We start from the raw sequence: 15,714 nt of genomic DNA on the forward strand, positions 1-15,714 counted from the left end.
TCAAATCTAAGCTAAAGGGTACAGATATTGGCTGCTGGTAAGCTGGTTTGTCTTTTGTTTATTATATTTGCGTTTGTTTATTGTATACAGGGGTGAACATAACTGGTACCTTAATTCTTTTGGGGTCCGTTAACAATATCAACAGCAGCAGTTAAGGAATCAGATAGCAATGTTTGCACAGTATTTTTGTGGGACCTGACACCACATCAGACATATCGAATTGTATTCTGAATACGAGGAATGTCCCCGAAGGGGGGGCACTTCAATATGAAATGGATATAGGTGTAGGGCTGGCACTTTCGCACGTAAGGGGCAGTCGGTGAGAGCAAAATGTAAAAAATATGGGGTCATTGGGTGAGAGCACGATTTTTGGCATTGGGTGAGAGCAAAATGTAAATAATATGGGGTCATTGGGTGAGAACATGAACTTTTTTTAAAAGGAATCTTTGGGTGAGAGCCGAAACAGCGCCGCAAAAACCTCAAAAATCGAATTTCTAGTTCTAAATGGCTTCAAATTTCATTGTTTTTTCAAAATAAGTAACAAAATCAGTGATAAATGAAAGTTGCTGTTCAAATTGAACTTGTAAGGGTCTTTGGGTGACAGATCAAATGGAAAAATAGGGGTCTTCGGGTGACAGAGCATGTGTTCGTAAAAAAATATGGGGTCTTTGGGTGACAGCGATGCTGAAAAAGGGGGTCTTAACAGCCCTACATACGCGTCACCTCCAAAGTTGGAGTGCCCCCCCTGTCCTGATGATATCAAATAATTTATATGGCAAATTATTAAAATTTGATATTTCTGTAATTTTTGGATCCTCGAAGTAAACTTTATAAATCTACTGATATGTACTTAATGTGTATGTAGCTGGGATGAAAAGCCGATCAACAATTGAAAATTTTGACCTTTCATATTGAAGATATATATATTTTCCCCAAAAGACCTAAACAAAAGGTCAAAATTTTCATATGATGGACGGCTTTGCATCCCAGCTACATAGGCTTTAAGTGCATATCATTAGATTTATACAATTTATTTATACGCCGACTGTTAAATTTCAAAAATGTCAATTTTGAATCATTTACCATAAAATGTGTATTATATTTCAAAAATTCAAAATTATTTGTTATCATCAGGACATTCTTCGTAGTCAAGATGTAATTCGATATGTCTGATGTGCTCTCAGGTTATACAAAAAAATATATGAAAACGTCGCTATCTGAGCCCTTAATAACATCATAATCTGAGGGAACTGGGCCAGTTTTACAAGGAGACATGTGCCAAAAGAAGCTATAGGTCTATAAATTTTTTTTTTTTTTTTTTTTTTTTTTTTTTGAAGTTTTTTATTCCCTGTTCTTGGAACTGGTGGAGGGAGAAAAAACATACACAATGGGCCACCAGTTCCCAACGATCATGAATTAAAACATAATATTATAGTCAAAATTTTTAAGAACAGGTACAAAGGACAATCACAAAAGAGACAAAGACGATGGACAAAGAGAACGTTCACTCTTACAAACAAAACACAAGCACCAGTCTTGTGTCAAACAAGTGCACACATTACTTGGTTACACCCATCTTGATCCTGCCATAATCAGTTTGAAAATAATTGAAGAAAAGGACAACAATTTAAGATGCTTCAAGATCAATGGTCCATTTTTTGAAATGGAGCCGCAGTTTACCTTTACTTTCAGCAATTTTATACTCAATTTTCTGCTTCAATTTGACCATATTCAGAAAAGCATTGAAACTAAGGTTAGTCTGTTTAAATCTGCACTTATGAATGTAAAATTTAAGGCACAGAAAAAGGAAATTAATACACAGGTCATGTTCTGAGGTATCCCTGATACCAAACATTTTATCAAATTTGGAAAATGTAAAAGAATCCCCAGTGACACTGTTGATATAAAAACATAGTTCATCCCACATGGGAGACACATTCTTGCATTCACAAAATAAATGCAAAATTGTTTCGGGCAATTCATTACAAAAGTAACAATTGGGTGAATCCACCCTACCAATTCTGTGAAGAAAATTATTTGTACAAATTGCCCTATGAAAAACTTTAAAATAAAAAGATCGTAACTGGGTTTCAATAGTACATTTAAAATTGCTACTATGCACACAGTTCCATTCAATTTCATCAAACACATCGAGACAATCAACCCATTTGTTTTCAGCTTCAACAGTGGCTTGGTTCCTAAGAGTTGAGTAGGCATGTTTTGAAACCTTCTCTGCATCTAAAAGCGGAGCAGAAATAGTATCAAAAATGTTTTCTTGAATGTTCTTAGGGTTCTGGAACCAATCCAAATAAATCCCATTCATTAAATAATTGTATTTTCTCCTGTCTTTAATGGAAATATCAAATTCTAAAACCAAATCTTCAAAGGTTTTAACTAAATTGTGACCCATATAAAGATCTGAAATGCAATGGATCCCTTTTTCATCCCAAGTAGGGTAAAAGAAAAACTTTTTTGTTTTGAACCGAACATCTTTATTCCACCAAATTGGGTCCTGGAGATGGAAATCAGACCAGTTTAATTTTTCCTTCATCTTGCATTTGTATAAATACCATAATTTGATAGTCTCAATTAGCTGACAATTTGACAGGGTATTTAAAACACAATCTGGAGCATCTGCCTTCAACAAGACAGTATAATCTGGATAAAAGAAGATAAAACAGAAAGTTCAAGGGATTTCCAAAAACTAGAATAATTAGGATCAAGCAGCTGCTTAACCCACACAAATTTTTGAGCCTGTGAGAACACAAGAAGGTCAATCATCCGAAGACCACTATTATCATAATCATAACACGTGACATCCCTCTTAACTCTGTCATTCCCTCCATTCCAAATGAATTTATAAAACATACTATTCAGTTTCTTGAAAAAACTTTTTGGAATGTTTATACAAAGAACAGAAAAGAGATACAAGAGCTGGGGTAACAACAGGGATTTTACAACTGTAACTTTGCCCAAGAGAGATAAATATCTACTCCTCCAGCAATTGAGTGTTTGCTCAATTTGATGAAGTTTAGGGGTAAAGTTGAGCTCAAAAAAGAGCATGTGTATTAAGAGAAAAATTAACACCTAAGGTTTTAAAGGTGTTTGTCTTCCATTTCAGCCCAATATCTTCAAAGGGATGGAAATCAGAACCTTTAAGCTGCCAATATGAATGGCCTCAGATTTTGACATATTGATTTTGCAACCTGAAAAGGAAGCAAATTTATCAAGGATGTTGAAGAGAAATTGGAAAGATTCTAAATCCCCTTGTAAGAAACATGTGGTATCATCAGCCAGCAAATTAATTTTCTTTTCTATGTTACCCACTTTAAGACCTTTTATTTTTTCGTTACTGCGAACTGCGATAGCCAAAATTTCAATGGCAAAAAGGAACAAAAAGGGTGAAATAGGACAGCCTTGAAAAATTCCACGAGACATGTCAATAGGATTGCTGAGAAAACCATTATTGATAACATAACTTTTCCGGCAATTGTAAAAAGTTTTGACCCACTGAATAAAATTATCCCCAAGATTAAACCGACTTAAAACCTGAAATAAGAAACTGTGTTCAACGCTGTCGAAAGCCTTTTCTATATCTAACAAGACAATAGACCCTGGGATATTATTCATATCGGAATATTCAATCAAATCAATAATGTTACGAATGTTACAACCAATATTCCTACCCTTCATGAAACCAGTTTGATCATCATGAATAAGATCCTGAAGAACAAGTTTGAGACGATTAGCCATGGTCTTTGCAATAAGCTTATAATCAGTCGTCAATAAGGAAATAGGACGGTAATTTTTAACAAAAATAGGATCACGGTCCTTTTTAGGAAGCAAAGTAACAACACCATTTCTTTGGGAAAGAGACAAAAGGCCTTGTTCAAAGGAAAAATTAAAAGATGCAATTAACATATCAGCAATATCATTAAAAAGACGATGTAAAACTCCACTGGGAGGCCATCTAAACCTGGTGCTTTGTTATGGCACAAAGATTTCAAATTCAAAAGCAGTTCAGCTTTTGTAACAGGTCTATTCATATTCTCTTTACTTTCTTCAGACAGCTGAGGAATTTCAAAATATTTGATAACCTCAAATATTTATTAGCTCTGACTCCATAGCCGTAAAGAATTATTCTCACAACAACAACAACAATAATAATAATAACACTTCTAGCCTACTAATAATAATAGTAATAATAAATAACACCAATACTACTAATAATAATATAATGATAATGATGATATTAATGATGATGATGATGATTATGACTATGATGATGATGATGATGATGATGATGATGATGATGATGATGATGATGATGATGATGATGATGATGATGATGATGGTATTCAAATTATTTTATATAGTACAGCACTTATAATTATATAAAGAATCTTGTAATAATTAGTGTAAATTGCCACACGTGATACAAATCTGATCAAACTGGACAAAGGTGGAAATTTTGAAATCGATGCAAATGAATAGGAAGCAAAAACATTGCAATGCATCCGGAAAATATAACGCCATTGGAAAAGATCATAACGTTACTCAAGTATTGATATGAATGTAAGGATTTCAGCATAATAAGTATGCTTTGTTACTGGAATAAGTATGGTATGCTTTGTTACTGGACATGTCAATTATAGTGAAAATATCATACGTTTTATAATATAAATTTCAAAATTGCCTATTTTGGCCTGATTGGATCATAGTGTCACTTATTCCTTCCGCAAAAAATTATTATCATACATAGGGCCTACTAGCTACGAGAAATTAAAATAAAATGAGATTATCATACAAAATGATGCATAAAAAGAATAAGAAAAATGTTTAAAATTACGGTAGGCCTACCACAAATAATTAGGAAAAAGCATAAGCCCAAATAGAGGTTATCCGTGTTCTATAAGCTGCATATCCTATCAGGGACTGCTATAGACGAATCCTATTTCACGCATTCCTACTCCTCAATGGCAGCCATAGCCGCGACGGGGACTCAGCTATCTCACCTAAATTGTGAAATGATGCGGCCTTGAAGGGTATTTTAAACTGCATTCTATCACCCGTGTTACACGTGGACAAAAGAATGGTGACAGTTTACAACACAAAACCAGCTAACATCGAATTTTAAGCGGGTTTAATCCACCCAATTGGGTACTCACAACACCTGTTTGGTGCATGCGGGGAACCAATAATGGCCGACCAAATCCTGACCATGACTTGGCTCGTTGGATTCGTCTATAGGCCCCTACCTTGTTTAAGACTTTCAAAAGAAGTAGTTGCATGTGCAACAATGACTGTTTCAAAATAGCCCGCAAAAGTCATGCAGGTAACTCTGAGGTCGTGCATTGAATTCTCGCTATTCACAATAAGGGCGCCGCCAGCGGTTTGCGATGTAATCGTGATGTTTCATGGGAAAAGGTCGACATCAAGTCCGCGCAATACGAATATTACCATGCTATTACATAGGAACACGTGACAATATTTTTTAGTTTGTCAAAATAAAGGTGTTACACGCGAATCGATACTCAATAATACTTAATAATGTGATTTGAAATGTGCACAATTAATTTTTTCTCTATCGATTTGCGTGTAATACCGTTATATTGACAAACTAAAAAAAATATTGTCACTTGTTCCTATGTAATAGCATGGTAATATTCGTATTGCGCGGACTTGGATGTCGACCTTTTCCCATGATACATCACGATTACATCGCAAACCGCTGGCGGCGCCCTTATTGTGAATAGCCATAGACATACCACCTAGACCTGTAACTGCCCATCCCTAACCGTGGCAGTAGGTGAAGCCACGTATCCAAGGTGATTTTGGTCGGGTGGTCGGACGCGGAGAAATAAGCGTTCATGTCTGGAACGAAAAACGCGATCGTTCTTGTTTGTCTGGGTGAATAGCGACCCTGCGAGAATTGCTTTGAATCCAGCGCCTTTTGTTAGAAGTCACACATGAGTATATGGATAACCTCTAATTAAGGACTCGCCCAAGGACTCGCCCAATGGCGCACATAGGCTCCCTTACCATTTATATAGGTCCCAGCCGGTTTGTGTTCCTCCGTCACTTTAGTGACGAAGGAGCACCAATCGGCTGGGACCGAGACTAACAGAAAGCCTCCTCCCAAACAAATCGCAAAAAGAGATTGTGCTCATAACTGCTGGTAGACCTCCACAGGAAGGTACTCCCAGCCCACGCCCCAAAATCCGGCCAAGGAAGCCCATATGGATGCGCCACTAGATGAAAATAAGAAGAAATATGATGTTCTGGGGAAGATCATTTCAGGCCATAGTCCCGCCCCCCCCGAACTGGAAATTTATCTTACTCAGTCTCAGTGCGCATTTTACCAAAACCTGTACAAACCTTATCAATTAAAGTGTTCAAGTGTTTATTAAGGTTGGTCTTAACCCTGGAATTATGAAAACTTTCGGGCCTCATAACTGCTAAATTATTAGTCTAAACAATTTTTTTGTTACGTTGCACGAAAAAATTTGGGCCAAAAAACCCGTTTTGGGGGATTTTCTCCAAAAATGAGCATTTTGGCCCAAATTGGACCTCACAGATGAATTCAGTAAGTCATTTCCAGTCTAAAATGTATACTTTTATATTCTTTAGACTAATAATTTAGCAGTTATGAAGCCCGAAAGTTTCCATAATTCCAGGGTTAAGACCACCCTTAAAAGGGCATTTCGTAATCCACAGCATCATCCCTCCACTTTTCTCCAAAAAGTTGAGATTTTTATACCACTGGAAACCTCTGGCTACATAATGTTTATGTACAAAAAATTTCTTGCAGATTAATTAGTTTAGCAAAAATATCGTGAAATTTGAATTACGTTCTGGTATACCAGATCGAAATTACAACACATTGTCTATGGAGCAGTGTAACAACATTATTGTCGATATAATAATACACTTAATCATGCATAACTCGCAAACGCAAAATCAAAATCAATTAACTGAAATTTTGGGAATTAGCTTTTTTCGTGGATATCTATACTGAAAAATGTTATAAAAAGAAGATGCTGTAGGATCACGAAATACTCCTGTAAGTGTTGCTCTGCTGCTTTTTGCAGTGACTTCCTCTTGCGATTTAACTTGTATTTCATACTTTTTCTATAAAACTACGCATCTGCTTATTGATATAATTTTATTTTCCCAATTTACAAAAAAAAATGTCGGAAATAATATCCTTCGATAACGGCAATCATACTCTTCGTTCTAATCACCAATCACCGGTAAAATCAGGCAGTATTTCTGTGATCATTCCCATACCGACAGTACGTCCCCCTTCACGCAGCACAAACTTACGGCCTTTTTGCATGATGACTGACTCTCGTAATTTCAATGTGAGGTCGACGTTATCTCCTGTAAGGTTAAGAACAAAAACTAGAAACCACAGTTGTGTTTGACCAAACACGAATATCTATGCCCGTGACCACACCTAACCCACTTCCCCTATTCACAAAACGAAAACTTATACCCCTTGGTATAAGCTTTAAATGATATAAGTATCATTATCATAGCACCTAAAATAAAAAACCGCCCAATTGGGCGCCAAATGCAAATGTTAGTGACCATCATGTGAAAGCCCTTGTTATAAACTATAATTGATATAAGTATCATCCTCATAGCACCTAAAATAAAAAAGCGCCCAATTGGGCGCCAAATCCAAAAGTTGGTAACCACCATGTGGAAGCCCTTGTTATAAACTTTAATTGATATAAGTATTATCCTCATAGCACCTTAAATAAAAAAAAGCGTCCAATTGGGCGCCAAATCCAAAAGTTGGTGACCATTATGCGGAAGCCCTTTTTATAAGCTTTAATTGATATAAGTATTATCCTCATAGCACTTAAAATAAAAAAGCGCCCATTTGGGCGCCAAATCTAAAAAAAACTGGTGACCACCCCCTTACAAACCGTGACAACCCTTAACCCTCCTAACACCCATTAACAAACCACACGCCATGTCCCACAATGACAGCTTTTTTGAGGTGGTCCAAGGCACCAATATCAAAATGCCTACACATTCCCTTTTAAGGGAATTTTTGTCAAGTGATCATTTCCTTGACGTACGATTCGGGCTGTTATCATTGCAAACACAGGTAGCTAACAAAACGCTACCTATTGCGCTACACTGTGTTAATAGGTTGTACCTAGTTTGCTTTTTAAAGCCTTTGAACTTTGACCTCTGGGGTTGCGGCTACCACAGAATACATCTAGGGTCATGGGCCATCATTGTACCAAGTATGAACCCTGAGGGCGCTGTAGTTCTTGAGCTAGAGCTGTTTGAAATTTTACACATATTGCTCCCTGTAGCCCATGACCTTTGACCTCTGGGGTCGATGTTAATGCAGGAAATATCTAAGGGTCATGGGCTATCATTGTACCAAGCATGAACCCTGAGGGCGCTATAGTTCTTGAGCTAAAGCGGTTTTAAAAATTTACACATATTGTCACCTGTAGCATGTGACCTTTGACCTCTGGGGTCGCGGCTACCATAAGTTACTTCTAGGGGTCATGGGCCATCATTATACTAAGTATGAACCCTGAGGGCGCTATAGTTCTTGAGCTAGAGGTGCTTCAATTTTTATACATATTGCCCCCTGTAGCCCATGACCTTTGACCTCTGGGGTCGAGGGTACCTTAGGATGTTTCTAGGGGTCATGGGCCATCATTATACCAAGTATGGGCCCCGAGGCTACTTTAGTTCTTGAGCTAGAGGAGTGCAAAGGACTGGTCTTGAGAAGGAGGAGGAGAAGGAGAAGGAGGAGAAGCCGAAGACTAAACACAACAAATACAATATCTATGCCACCGTTCCACGGGCATAGATAAAGAATCGGCACATTATAGCCTCACCCAATGGCATAGTTCAATAACCTCAATTAAACAATCAGGGTACAAAATTTGACCTCATGTTGCAGAGTATGAGTTTTTGTACTCAAATTATTAAAGGTCATTCAATGAATGTGCAAATGTATTGGGGTTATAGAACTGAGCCCTGATAGATGAGCATGTTGTGGATCCTAGTGACAACTGCATTGGGCTATTCCAGTTTAGAAACCACACCCCTTGTGGAATGTTTTGGAATTCCAACCAAATTCAACATGTATAGCTATTGCAGATCTAACACTTTTCATCAACAACAAAAATAGTGGAAAGAAGATTTTTGAATTCCAAACATAATTTCACAAATGTGGATCAAATTGAATACTGGATGATAAATATGAAATACGTGTATATATATTTTTTTAAAAACGTGTAAGTTGTGTCAGAGAAAATAAAGGTAGAGAAGCGACACTCCGTACAATTAACGTGCAGACGGCCTATACCGATGTGAGGACAGAAAATGTGACTCTCCTGCTAGTCTCGGGCGCGGGCCAGACTGTATGCGGTAAAAACAAAACATAATTAACTGGTTGTGTAGGAGACTAGCAGGAGAGTCACATTTTTCTGTCCTCTGCTGTCCTCCGGAGTGTCGCGGTCCTGGTTGTGTTTTTGGCAGCCAGGCAAGTTAGGATAGATTCATAACCTCATTAATAAACGCGATGCGTGCGATCCAATCATATTTTATTATTTGCGAAAACGCGAACGCAAATCGAGGTCATTAATATCTCACAATTGACCGCAAAATGCGTAATTGTTCCAATGTCGCACACAATTGACTTCTGCGTGCGCGGTATTGTGCTTCCAACAAACTGCGCGCGCGCTGGCTACCGTATTTGGATTGCGCGCTACCATATTTGCACAGATTGTGATACGCACTTTTGTTATTGGTCGTTCTGTTTTAGCCTGATCGATTTTGGCAAGGGAAGATGTAAAAATCATCTATTTTTATAAACTTTTGAGCAAAATTTTGTGTGTTATTTTGTAAGGTGAAGAGATTAAAGTGACGGTTATGAATGAGGTTAATAACTTTGCATCGGTAATATGTCGGGCATTGTGAAAAATCTAAACATTTTGCTTTGGACCTCGGAATATCACTCGTAGCTCCTCCCCTCAGGATATTCCTCGGTTCAAAGGCAAAATGTTTAGATTTTTCACAATGCCCTCCAAATAACCGATGCGCAGTTATTAACCTCTAATTCATAACCTCATTAATAAACGCGATGCGTGCGATCCAATCATATTTTATTATTTGTGAAAACGCGAACGCATATCGAGGTCATTAATATCTCACAATTGACCGCAAAATGCGTAATTGTTCCAATGTCGCACACAATTGACTTCTGCGTGCGCCGTATTGTGCGTCCAACGAACTGCGCGCGCGCTGGCTGCCGTATTTGGATTGCGCGCTACCATATTTGCACAGATTCTGATACGCACTTTTGTTATTGGTCGTTTTGTTTTAGCCTGATCGATTTTGGGAAAGGGAAGATGTAAAATTGTTTATTTTACAAACTTTTGAGGAAAATTTTGTGTTATTTTGTAAAGTTAAAAGATCAAAGTGACGGTTATGAATGAGGTTAATAACTTTGCATCGGTTATATGTCGGGCATTGTGAAAAATCTAAACATTTTGCTTTGGACCTCGGAATATCCCTCGGGGCTGCGCCCCTCGGGATATTCCTCGGTTCCAAAGGCAAAATGTTTAGATTTTTCACCATGCCTCCAAATAACCGATGCGCAGTTATTAACCTCTAAATGCTACCTTTAGTAAATAGCACTGTTTCATAAGAGAGCAATATGCTGTCTGCAGCAGACGGCATTGTTTCATAAGAGGGCAATATTAGCATTGTTTTATTAGAGGGCGATATGCTATCTTCTCTAGACAGAATTGTTTCATTAGACATGTTAGAGGGCAATATGCTATCTTCAGAGGGCATTATGCTATCTTGTTTTATTAGAGGGCAATATGCCATCTTCAGTAGATAGCATTGTTTTATTAGAGGGCGATATGCTGTCTTCTGTAGATAACTCTTCAGTATATGGAAACATAGTCTCTTTTGCTCTCAAGAAAAGTCCGGTAACATTTTTTCATCAGAGGGAAATATGCTGTTCTAGTCTGTAGATAGCATTGTTTCATAAGAGGGCAATATGCAATCTTCTGTAGATAGCATTGTTTCATAAGAGGGCAATATGCTATCTTCTGTAGATAGCATTGTTTCATAAGAGGGCAATATGCTATCTTCAGTAGACAGCATGAGAGGGAGCACGGTGGCCTAGCGGAACGGGCACTGACTCATAATCGAAAGGTTGCGGGTTCGAGCCCCGGCGACGCCATCGTGTTGTGCCCTTGAGTAAGGCACTTTATCTCGATTACTCCTCTCCACCCAGGTGTTTAAATGGGAACCGGCATTCTTAAATGCTGGGAAGGTAACAGACTCGCTGTAGAGGAGGTGTAGCGATCCCCCTATAGCAACATACATGGAGGAGTCTGGCCCAATCGCCAATGAAAGAGAGATGGGCACTCCGATCACTGTTTATACAGGATCGACTCCTTTACCTTTACCTTAGTAGTAGGTATGTCACAGTGGCTGCACAATAATTCTGCTACACTGTGCATGCAAGCATAACAGTGAATTGAAAAGGGCGCGCTTCAAATTTGGCCAATTTTAGAAAACATCCATGTCGATAAATGAATTTCTTTATATGCTTCATTTATCCAAATTGTTTAAATTTTAAATATATGATGTGTGAAGCCTTTCCGAGGCTAACATCGGGTCCTCCAAAATTAAAAATTGTTTTGTTTAAGAGCTACTGCCTGTTTTTATGGATTTTTGAAGATCGCTCATAAATCAGTAAATATAGGCATGTAAATTAATTCCGTCGACAACAAATGAAACACTTCCCTAAAACCAGTTGAAGCAAAACATTAATCAATGTTTTTTTTTAGGGAGTAATTTTCCAAACCACAATAGCTCTAAGCCATTGTGTGTGTCCAAGGCCATACTATTTTTGTATACGCGGTACAGTAAAATTGCTGTTCACTTTACCGATTGTCCTCCCACGTTAATCCAGATGACAAAATGTTAATTTAAAGTCTCATTGCAACTGAATTTTAATTTTTACTTTTCGGACTTGGCTTTGAGTAATGGTGACACATACCATGTTTACAGTAAAATGAAAATTATATTCTAGACACCGTCAAAATGTCAAACTTTTTATTTTTTTTGTATTGTTTTAAATAATTAACTGCAGTTCATTTATTCAACCTCATAACAGGATCATACTTAAAAAAATTATGATGAATGAACAGACGTTCATTAAATATTGAAAAAAACCTAAAATTACTCATGCCTAATTTGCATAATAATAGCATAAATACATAATTAGCTGTAATTACCTAATTTGCATAATTAATTACTTTTTGTGTATTTTTTGTTATCAATTGAAAGAACGTTGTATACATATGTGTGCAAAAAATCCCGCACCTTTATATCATGTACGGTTTTCTATTGGCATCAATTTTGCATATTAATTAGCTGAACTTAGTCATTTTTGAGATATAATTTGTCTGCAGATTGGCGAAATTGCTAAAATAGTATATTTGGTTAATTTATTATGATTATTCAATGATAGATTTTTTAATTTTGTTTTCTGTAACGAAGTCAGGAAAGATAGGCATTTAACATGTGATATTTAAATTAACGCTGCTTTTTCAAGCAAGCGTCCAAATATACCTTCAAAATCTCGAAATGTGCCAATTTTGTCATTACAGCCATTTGTGGCAGGATTTCATTCCATCTACGAGCATCTTTAAATTGACACTACATCACAATGCATTGACCGATTTCAATTCTGTTTTTTGATTTTTGATGCTTTAATAAAGCTCAATAATGTAGGAACATTAAATAACGTGTTTCTGCTGCGATTATTTTTGAGGTGATATGCCTATTAGTAGACAGCATTGTTTCACTAGAGGGCAATATGATATTTTCAGTAGACAGCATTGTTTCATAAGAGGGCAATATGCAATCTTCTGTAGATAGCATTGTTTCATAAGAGGGCAATATGCTATCTTCAGTAGACAGCATTGTTTCACTAGAGGGCAATATGATATTTTCAGTAGACAGCATTGTTTCACTAGAGGGCAATATGATATTTTCAGTAGACGGCATTGTTTCATAAGAGGGCAATCTTCAGTAGGTAGCATTATTTCATTTGAGGGCATTTCTTCAGTAGATAGCATATTACCCTTTAATGAAACAAGTCAAACAAATCAAATCGATATGCTATCTTCAGTACATAGTATTGTTTCATAAGAAGACAATCTGCTATCTTCAGTCGACAGCATTGTTTCATAAGAGGGCAATATGCTATCTACGGTTGATATTATTTGTTTCATAAGCATGATAAGAGGGCAATATACTATCTTCAGTAGACGTCAGCATTTCATTAGCGGGCAATATGCTATCTACAGTAGATAGCAAAGTTTTATGAGAGGGTAATATGCTATCTTCAGTAGCATTGGTTTGTAAAAGGGCAATATGCTATCTTCAGTAGACAGCATTGTTTCATAAGAGTGCAATATGCTATCTTCAGTAGACAGCATTTCATTAGCGGGCAATATGCTATCTTCAGTAGATAGCAAAGTTTTATGAGAGGGTAATATGCTATCTTCAGTAGCATTGGTTTGTAAAAGGGCAATATGCTATCTTCAGTAGATAGCATTATTTCATTAGGCATGCCATTCTATCATTTCTGCAAAGTCTTTGCAGAAAACTGACAAGAAAACCGCAATGTGAAACCCGAAATAAACACATACATTTGGTGTCAGTTCACGTTGGTTTATATGGTACCCGTCAGGATTCATTACCGAAAGGTCGGTATCCAACTTGAAGAGGTAACACTCAAAGCCCACTTGAGTAACCTGATCAACCCAATTAGGTCTATTTTTGACGGGCGACAATAACAGCGATCTTGTGGAGGATTATTGATCGCAGTCGGGAGTATAGACGAATCCAACAAGCCAAGTGATGGTCAGGATTAAGTCCGCCATAGCTGGGGGCCGTGCCAAACTAGCTTAGTTCGCTTGGATTGCGATCCAAGATGCCTACTCTCATGAGCGCATCGGAGTGCGTAGCACTTGCGCCGCGTCATGGGAGCAGTAAATGCTGCACGCCTATGATACTGGCGTCACGTAAAATGGATGGAAGGCCCCCAGCTATGGCCGCCAGTGAGGTGTAGGAATGTGGCTTGTCAGATTCGTCTATAGTCAAGTGGTAAGTACTATGTGTTACTCATCTTGTTTTCTTTTTCAGGCATGTATTAAATAATTTAAATAAAATAAATAAAACATCAGGAATTATTTTATTACGATCAAAAGTGATATGCATTTATTAACCTATAGTCAATATTATTTTTAGCAATAGAGCAAACACTGTGACAGCATCATCATATCGTTGCTGTTTTGACATACTGTCGTATGACCATTTTTGGGCAAAATGAGTTATATATGCGAGTGGACACACTACGAATGAGCCATTATCTCGGCAAATTGTATTATGAGATACAGTGCAAAATGTGCCGCAAGTCGTATTCATAGGTGTCTCAATTAGGCGCGACATGTTTCTCATTTGATAGCGTTTAAACCAATCAATAATCTTATTGCTGAAGAGGATAATAATCTTCTACATATATAAAATCATTAAATAGCTCTAGTCTTTGTTTGCTTTGGCTAAATCCTGTTCAAGTGGTGCGTTACAATTGCATTGTATTTTGTCTAGGTATGTATAACCAACAATTAACAATGAGAGGAAATTCCTGTACCTCGTTGACTCTGGGATGATTTGAAATGACCGCCAATTATGACTTTATTACCAGTAAAGTGGAAAAACAGACAAATATTGAACCGAAAAGGGTACAATTTTGTTGAAGGAGCAGAGTTCAACAAACCATAACCCCGCTTCTGGATATCGTTTGAAGTCAAATGATATACTAAACTGAGCTCAAAAAGAAACTTATAATTTTTTACAACTTTTTTTTTTTTTTTTCATATCTTGAAATCCTGTCCATCAAATTGAACCAAAATTACACACAGATTTACTTCAATACTCTACTCTTAACACATGTCAGTAACCCAGCAGTTATCCAACTGACACAACAGCAAAATGCACTGACATGGGACAGCTTCCTGGACCACATTCACAGCCCAGCCCTGTTTCATGAAAAAAGTGTATGAAAAGCAGAAAGCAGCACCGTTTTTATCATCTGTGCAAGGATCTTGTGTGCATTCTCACAGATTTTTTGTCTTGGGTGCCAAATGTTGGGCTGTGAAAGTGAAGGAAGTCCAGGAAGCTGTCCCATGACAGTGCATTTTGCTGTTGTGTCAGTTGGACAACTGCTTGGTTACTGACATGTGTTTTGAGTAGAGTATTAAGGTAATCCTGTGTGTAATTTTGGTTCATCTTGATTGACAGTATTTTAAGATATGACCTTGTGATTCACAAGTTGTAAAAAATTATAAGTTTCTTTTTGAGCTCAGTTTATTTTAAAGCTTATGATATATATTTTCTAAACACGAAATAAATCAAAATTGACCGGGGCCGAGTTTACGGCTGATTCGTAGTGTCCAGTCACATATAAACATATAAACATATATATTTTATAATATTATAAGTTTTGAGACCTAAATAATTAGATATGGCACTAATTAGTGTGATACGACATAGTTTTTATGTACCCCCGAAAACATCATTCTGACATTTTGACATACAGTTGTATCATGATACGTCACCATAGGCCATGCACCGTGT

The sequence above is a fragment of the Amphiura filiformis genome, unplaced genomic scaffold, assembly GCF_039555335.1.
Source record: "Amphiura filiformis unplaced genomic scaffold, Afil_fr2py scaffold_594, whole genome shotgun sequence".
Lineage (NCBI taxonomy): Eukaryota > Metazoa > Echinodermata > Ophiuroidea > Amphilepidida > Amphiuridae > Amphiura > Amphiura filiformis.